The sequence below is a fragment of the Cynoglossus semilaevis genome, chromosome 1 (genome assembly GCF_000523025.1).
Source record: "Cynoglossus semilaevis isolate Cse_v1.0 chromosome 1, Cse_v1.0, whole genome shotgun sequence".
Taxonomy (NCBI): Eukaryota; Metazoa; Chordata; class Actinopteri; order Pleuronectiformes; family Cynoglossidae; genus Cynoglossus; species Cynoglossus semilaevis.
Genome location: NC_024307.1, coordinates 28348839 through 28357686, shown reverse-complemented (window position 1 = coordinate 28357686; position 8848 = coordinate 28348839). Strand labels below are relative to the sequence as shown.

Here is an 8848-nt window from a genome sequence, read left to right as displayed (position 1 = left end):
AAGGCAAATGAGTGTATTTTTAGTCAATTTTGAGAAACTTTTATTTTCAGAGATTTGTTCAGGAACTTACTGGTATAGTATTTTACTGTGATTAAAAGTTGGTGTGCACAAAAAGTATATTTTTTCTGAATTTTAACCACAAAAACGGCCATAGCTAAGTATTTTATGGCAAATGAGTGTATTTTTAGTCATTTTTGAGAAACTTATTTTTGGAGGTTTGTTCAGGAACGTATTAGTATAGTTTTTTTTCTGAATTTTAAGCACAAAACCACAAACCATCGCATGCATGTCCACAAAAATGCATGCATACATAGATACATGCATGCATACATACATACTAACCAACCCACCCACCCACCCACAAGCACACACACTCACATACTGTTAACTGTCTGTGTCAGCATCTTCATTTGGGCTGTGGTGCATGAGAGGCGTCATGCTCAACACGTGACCGGACTACACCAATGGGGTAGCAGCTTTTGGTAAACCGAAGAAGAGGAAAACTCACCAAAATAGTAAAAAAAAAAAACTCTTCAGGGCATAACCAGTGCTACAGTATACGCACATAGCCTTTGTGATGCACAAAAAGATTCAGGATGGCCATCCCATCAACATCGAGCAGGACGACACCGAGTTAGACAAAGCTCTGACCCCATCCTTCGGGCCACATGCATAATGTACAAAAAAAAGGACAAATACGTAATGCAGACCTTACAGGAGTGGGCAAAGACCTCAGCTTGTACATAACACATCGGGATCAATGTCACTGTGTGACTGTAATGCAGGGTGTATCTGTTCATCTGTTAAAGACCTGCAGTGTGATCATGAAGAATGCACAGGATCACACAACTGTCATCATTAAGAGCCCTGACACTGATGTGGCAGTCATTGCTGTAAGTCTGCAGACAAATTTACCTTTGAAATAAAATGTATATTATTATTATTATCATACCCTGATTATATTATTTCACAGGGACAGGCAACAGGACACGCATCATTGACATTACCAAGGTGTCATCAGATCTTGGAACCAGTGTGTGTTCAGCCTTAATTGTCATACATACACTCTCTGGGTGTGGAACAGAAGTGAATGCTCAACTAGCTAATAGAATGCTGTGCATGATCTCTTCCAGGTAAACAAAGCCATTATTAAAGCTAACAACTCATATGTATAATTATTTTATGCCTTTTGGTTTATTTTTTGCTAGATTTTTACTGTTTAATTGTTTTAGGTTAGAAAATATTTTGTATCATGAAAATAATGAAAATGGAAATTTAAAAAAAAAATCCTGCAAAAAAAAACACAATAAAGCAAAACTTCCGTGGAATGGATTAAAAAAAATCTGCGATGTACTGATGAAGCAAAATGAGAACCACGATATAGAGAGGGACCACTGTACATAAAATGATACATTTGGTCTGAGACCAGCAGAAGAAATTTGTGATTTTTGTAATGGATACTGTACTGGTAGATGAAACAGTTCTAATGAAGAAAACAATATATTTGCTCATCAAAAACATTTCAACAGTTTAAATTGCAGTTAGAGTACACATATGTATATATACAGGCAAGACTCAACCTAGTTTTTATTATATTTTGCTTCTCATCCCCATTTCCATCAATGTGGTTCGCACCGGTTGTTGGCTATGAAGACAGCAGCGTGTGTTGGCAACAACCAGCCACGTCAACATTTCGGTGGTATTCAGTATTTTACATGTTTTGACAAACCCTGTGATTGGCTGCAAAGTCATGATCCTCTAATTAATAAACATCCAAAGTCTCTCCACTTACTGAGCCACAATCACTTTGACATTCAAAGGTTAACTCACCATGTTCAATGATGGTAGGCCAGTGGTGCCCATCCACCAGGCTGCAGACCAGTACTGGGCTGTGAACATCTCAACACTTGCCATAGAACACCAACGGAGGACGTGGAGCAGTTTGATGTGGACTGTGTGTGTGCTGCTAAATCCGTAATAAAAAATAGAAGTCAAGGCTGGTGACAAGAAATCAAGCTACAAAGTTAGACAAATCACTCAATATATATTAAAAAAATCTCAGTGACTGCAATTTTAACATTTGTCCACAGGGGGCAGATTAGGACCAAAATAGATAACTCAAAGTCCACTTAAAACTTCCTACAAATTCAAAACAAGTCACTTCATACATATCAAAACTTTTAGAGACTGCAATTTTAACATCTGTCCACAGGAGGGCAGCAGTATTTGACCACAATAGAGAACTTTAAGTCCAGTTATATTTTTGAATTTCCCTACTGTGGGTCAAATAAATGACTTATCTTAGAAATAAAGTTTTACAACACAGTGGAAACATTTTAAATTTCAACTTGCTACAAACAAAACAGAAGTTAACACAACACTGTTTTCATTTCATCTCAACACATGTGACTACTTTAAATCTAAGCTGTTAGAAATAAGATCCAAGTGATCAAAATCTAAGCTGTTAGAAATAAGATCCATGGTAGAATATGTGGTTTGGTTAAATGTTCTGTTAACTAAATCTCACAGGCCTCAGATCGTCCTTTTACATCTACAACAGCTGACGTGACCAACACCGAGGTCAGTGTCTGGGCTTTTAGCCTGATGAAAAACAGGTTAACATTTAGTCTTTTTTTAATTCCTCAGACTGAAGAGTTACAGAATAAGGGGAAAAAAGAAACTGCAATCATGTAACATTTAATGTAGTTTATTTTGAAAATTTCAAATTCAAGTGCAACTAAAAAGGAATGGAGGTTCTTGGGAAAAAAAGGACATGTTTCTTGTGAACAGTCTTTGATGTTGTCACTGATGAAATAACTACAAAGCATTGGATCAGAACCAAATCTTTATAGTGTTCTAAAGGACTTTACAATGACTGAAGCTGATGGTGTACCATGGATGGACCAGATCCCAAAATCAGATGGATCCAGGTCTGATTTTGGAAACGGTGTCCATAGTGCAACAGCCAGTAAGAATTCATGACAGACAGTATTGTAGTTAACAGTGTGACGCAAACTACGCTCATTAAACTGTAACTAAACTGACTAAACTAAAGGGAAATAAATCTGGGCTCAAGTGTCCAGTTTAATTCATCAGTGACCAAAGACTAAATCTTTGAATATCCAAGATGTGTTAACAAGTCACCTTACAAGAAAAATAAATAAATCCATGTACCGTCAAACAAGGATTGGAGAACTGTTGACAAATCATACAGGTCCCTCATCATCTTAATTTATCTTTGGCCACAGAGAAAAATAGTCATTTTCAGTTTCAGTTTCACCAGGTCTCAGAACAAACATCAATACCAGGGCTCCACATCAGTCCCTTCATCTTCTACTATTCAGCCCACAGAACTTGTCAACACATTTGTTTAAGGAAGCTGTAAATATGAAGTTAATCTTTACCTTTACTTTTGGGTTGTCTCTCTGCCAAGTTCATTTTCTACTAAAGAACCTAAACGCGCAATCTAATCTGTACTCCCCCCAGATTACAGCAGCTGTTTATAAAGTTGACTACTTAGCCCTGTATGTATCTAATAAAACGAGTCACTTTGCAGAGGACACTAGTCCCCTGCTGGGAGGCCTCCCAACACGTCGTCTAAATACCACAGACGGGCAGACAAGTCTTAAGTAGAAAATGGACTGGGCAGAGGAGACAAGCCAGAGCTAGAAGTCCAGACCGTTGAATGACAAAGGCAATTTAAGGCCAAATGGTGACAGTTGGACAGAAATGGAGTTTAAATTTGACATGTTTAACATTTGGAAACAACATCTATGAGCTGAACGGTCATTTAATTCAACAACTGACAACTTCATCACAGCACAGTCACTAAATATTAATCGAAAACTAAGTCATAACATGTGACAATGTAAAAGAAATCCATCTGCAGCTAAACTCCTGTCAGCTGTGGTGGGTCTGGGTCGTTGGGAGGCAGGACCTGAACATGAAGGAGTCAGGTTAGTTTTCTACACCACAACAAACTGGAATTATATATATAAGGAATTATAATTCAGTACAAACCTTAAGACACCCAGTAGGAAGGAGGCAGGTCTGGAACAGAGGACACAGAACATCATTGAGGACTTGCTCACATTTAGCCCACTTCAGCTCTCTGGGTTGGTACAGATGGTGTTTAGACGTTGTTCTGCTGTGTGAACAAGATGTCCAGAACCCACAAACACCATTGGCCGGGACTGTGTGTGTGCTGCTAAATCCGTAATAAAAAATAGAAGTCAAGGCTGGTGACAAGAAATCAAGCTACAAAGTTAGACAAATCACTCAATATACAGTATATTAAAAAAATCTCAGTGACTGCAATTTTAACATTTGTCCACAGGGGGCAGATTAGGACCAAAATAGATAACTCAAAGTCCACTTAAAACTTCCTACAAATTCAAAACAAGTCACTTCATACATATCAAAACTTTTAGAGACTGCAATTTTAACATCTGTCCACAGGAGGGCAGCAGTATTTGACCACAATAGAGAACTTTAAGTCCAGTTATATTTTTGAATTTCCCTACTGTGGGTCAAATAAATGACTTATCTTAGAAATAAAGTTTTACAACACAGTGGAAACATTTTAAATTTCAACTTGCTACAAACAAAACAGAAGTTAACACAACACTGTTTTCATTTCATCTCAACACATGTGACTACTTTAAATCTAAGCTGTTAGAAATAAGATCCATGGTAGAATATGTGGTTTGGTTAAATGTTCTGTTATCTAAATCTCACAGGCCTCAGATCGTCCTTTTACATCTACAACAGCTGACGTGACCAACACCGAGGTCAGTGTCTGGGCTTTTAGCCTGATGAAAAACAGGTTAACATTTAGTCTTTTTTTAATTCCTCAGACTGAAGAGTTACAGAATAAGGGGAAAAAAGAAACTGCAATCATGTAACATTTAATGTAGTTTATTTTGAAAATTTCAAATTCAAGTGCAACTAAAAAGGAATGGAGGTTCTTGGGAAAAAAAGGACATGTTTCTTGTGAACAGTCTTTGATGTTGTCACTGATGAAATAACTACAAAGCATTGGATCAGAACCAAATCTTTATAGTGTTCTAAAGGACTTTACAATGACTGAAGCTGATGGTGTACCATGGATGGACCAGATCCCAAAATCAGATGGATCCAGGTCTGATTTTGGAAACGGTGTCCATAGTGCAACAGCCAGTAAGAATTCATGACAGACAGTATTGTAGTTAACAGTGTGACGCAAACTACGCTCATTAAACTGTAACTAAACTGACTAAACTAAAGGGAAATAAATCTGGGCTCAAGTGTCCAGTTTAATTCATCAGTGACCAAAGACTAAATCTTTGAATATCCAAGATGTGTTAACAAGTCACCTTACAAGAAAAATAAATAAATCCATGTACCGTCAAACAAGGATTGGAGAACTGTTGACAAATCATACAGGTCCCTCATCATCTTAATTTATCTTTGGCCACAGAGAAAAATAGTCATTTTCAGTTTCAGTTTCACCAGGTCTCAGAACAAACATCAATACCAGGGCTCCACATCAGTCCCTTCATCTTCTACTATTCAGCCCACAGAACTTGTCAACACATTTGTTTAAGGAAGCTGTAAATATGAAGTTAATCTTTACCTTTACTTTTGGGTTGTCTCTCTGCCAAGTTCATTTTCTACTAAAGAACCTAAACGCGCAATCTAATCTGTACTCCCCCCAGATTACAGCAGCTGTTTATAAAGTTGACTACTTAGCCCTGTATGTATCTAATAAAACGAGTCACTTTGCAGAGGACACTAGTCCCCTGCTGGGAGGCCTCCCAACACGTCGTCTAAATACCACAGACGGGCAGACAAGTCTTAAGTAGAAAATGGACTGGGCAGAGGAGACAAGCCAGAGCTAGAAGTCCAGACCGTTGAATGACAAAGGCAATTTAAGGCCAAATGGTGACAGTTGGACAGAAATGGAGTTTAAATTTGACATGTTTAACATTTGGAAACAACATCTATGAGCTGAACGGTCATTTAATTCAACAACTGACAACTTCATCACAGCACAGTCACTAAATATTAATCGAAAACTAAGTCATAACATGTGACAATGTAAAAGAAATCCATCTGCAGCTAAACTCCTGTCAGCTGTGGTGGGTCTGGGTCGTTGGGAGGCAGGACCTGAACATGAAGGAGTCAGGTTAGTTTTCTACACCACAACAAACTGACCACAGCAGGAAACCCACAAACACCATTGGCCGGAGCTGTGTCATTCAAGGTGAACTCTGCAGCAGCAGCACAAATCTTCTCCAATGACAGGGTGGACTCCTACACTGGGTTAAAGACCCTGACACAAAACAAAGTAGAAACTGAGTTACAGTGACAAAGAGACTGGACAGAAAAAGACAACATGAAGAAAACCTTTGAATAAAACCGTGAATTTGGATTTTTAAAAATATCTCAGAAAAGACAAGAACACGTCAACAACATTCGGTCACATGGTAGTGGAATTTTGTCAAAAAAACAAACAAAAAGTCAATCCTTCTGTTCACCTCAGGTCCCTTTAACCAGGATCACACTTCTCCAGATTTGGTGAACTCTGGTCCATAGAATCCTAGACACAGACCAGATCAATCAGTGAGCAGATTAAAGTCAACAGATCAACAGTCAATGTGAAGCACTAACCTGAAGACATCCGGTGGCTGAGAAGATCTTTCCACCAAGGAGTTGGTCCACATTCACCCTACAGCCCAGAGGGCCAGATCTCCACAGCTGTCTGGGACATGCAATACTGAGGAGTCCATCTTACCTGTTAAACTGACTGATCTTACCATGTTCAGTCAGTCATAACAGCTTGGGTAAGGCCTACACCACCAATAGTTTCACACAGTTAACCCAGATTAAACACCAGTAGATTAATTTAACACAAGTGAGCAACATCTCCCAGGTGAACTGTCAATCACTCCAGCCCCAAACTGATGAATGATCTCAGTTGACTTTGTTCTGTAGCGGGAAACTTGGCTCATTCCATCCACACATGACCAGTCTATTAGATTAAATTACACTGAGCCTTACTGATCCCACACTGGGGAAAATGCAGTACACACAACTGTACTTTCAGCTGAAATTATCAAAATACTTTGATCACAACTTGTAGTTTAAGAACCTGAACCCATTTGAATGAATGGGGATCAGAACCTTACACGGAGTCCGAATCAGTACCCAGTACTCTAACAACTAATTTTCCAGCAGCAGTGATGGAGTTCAAAGGCCGTTCTCACAACTGACTTTAGGACCGAGGGACAACTGACCTGAGTCAGAACCAGGACAGAGATCTGCTCCACCTGACCACCACCTCTTCATCACCATGATTTCCCTGAGTTGACCTGGAAGACTATTGACAGGAAACATTGGACAAGCCATTGTTTCAAACAGTTACGAAGTGGCCCACTTTAGCCCAGAAGACCACTGTTGTGGTGGTAACATGGGAGAGTTTACTACTAAATCTGTTCCTCAACTAAACTGTTGACAAATTATACAAGTCCACCATCAGCTTGATTTACCTTTCTAAACTTTCCAAAATAAAGAGTTAAAAACTGCACCACAGAATTAAAATATTTTTCAGTTTCACCAAGTTTCGGAACAAACTGCAACCTTCAACAACTGGTTGGCATCAGTACCAGGGCTCTACATCAGTCCCTTCAGCTTCTACTATTCAGCCCACAGAACTTCTCAACACATTTATTTAAGGAAGTTGTAAATATGAAGTTAATCTTTACCAAGTCTTGGTCTGTCTCTCTGCCAAGTTCATGTCCTATTAAAGAATCTAAACGCGCAATCTAACCTGTACTCCCCCCAAATTACACCAGCTGTTTATAAAGTTGACTACTTAGCCCTGTATGTATCTAATAAAACGAGTCACTTTGCAGAGGACACTAGTCCCCTGCTGGGAGGCCTCCCAACACGTCGTCTAAATACCACAGATGGGCAGCCAAGCCTTTAGTAGAAAATGGACTGGGCAGAGGAGACAAACCAGAGCTAGAAGTCCAGACTGTTGAATGAGATTAAATGCAATTTAAGGCCAAATGGTGACAGTTGGACAGAAATGGAGTTTAAATTTGACATGTTTAACATTTGGAAACAACATCTGAGCTGAACGGTCATTTAAATCAACAACTGACAACTTCATCACAGCATAGTCACTAAATATTCATCGAAGACTAAGTCATATCTTCAAACACCTCATAAACAGGGTGAAGATCAGTGGCCAGTACATTGACAACTACAGTAACATACTGACAGGGGCTCTGCCTATCTGTGAGTGACTGACTGACCAACTCTGACCACCCCAGAAACGATGTAAAAAAAATCCATCTGCAGCTGAACTCCTGTCAGCTGTGGTGGGTGTGGGTTGTTGGGAGACAGGACCTGAAAATGAAGGAGTCAGGTTAGTTTTCTACACCACAACAAACTGGAATTATATATATAAGGAATTATAATTCAGTACAAACCTTAAGACACCCAGTAGGAAGGAGGCAGGTCTGGAACAGAGGACACAGAACATCATTGAGGACTTGCTCACATTTAGCCCACTTCAGCTCTCTGGGTTGGTACAGATGGTGTTTAGACGTTGTTCTGCTGTGTGAACAAGATGTCCAGAACCCACAAACACCATTGGCCGGAGCTGTGTCATTCAAGGTGAACTCTGCAGCACAAATCTTCTCCAATGACAGGGTGGACTCCTACACTGGGTTAAAGACCCTGACACAAAACAAAGTAGAAACTGAGTTACAGTGACAAAGAGACTGGACAGAACAAGACAACATGAAGAAAACCGTGGATTTGGATTTTTAAAAATATCTCAGAAAAGACAAGAAGACGT

The 8848-nt window shown here is 39.3% G+C and overlaps 2 long non-coding RNA genes across 2 annotated transcripts; both read right to left on the bottom strand.

Annotated features, from left to right (window-relative positions):
* Positions 1-2691: 2691 nt before the first annotated feature.
* On the bottom strand, positions 2692-4186 carry LOC103389060 (uncharacterized). Its single transcript, XR_522566.3, has 2 exons — positions 4021-4186; positions 2692-3937 (listed from the first exon to the last, which is right to left on the bottom strand). It is a non-coding gene; the product is annotated as an uncharacterized LOC103389060 (long non-coding RNA).
* Positions 4187-6212: 2026 nt separating this feature from the next.
* LOC103389050 (uncharacterized) lies at positions 6213-8647 on the bottom strand. Its single transcript, XR_001760981.2, has 4 exons — positions 8478-8647; positions 6652-8394; positions 6519-6580; positions 6213-6313 (listed from the first exon to the last, which is right to left on the bottom strand). It is a non-coding gene; the product is annotated as an uncharacterized LOC103389050 (long non-coding RNA).
* Between the last annotated feature and the right edge of the window lie 201 nt (positions 8648-8848).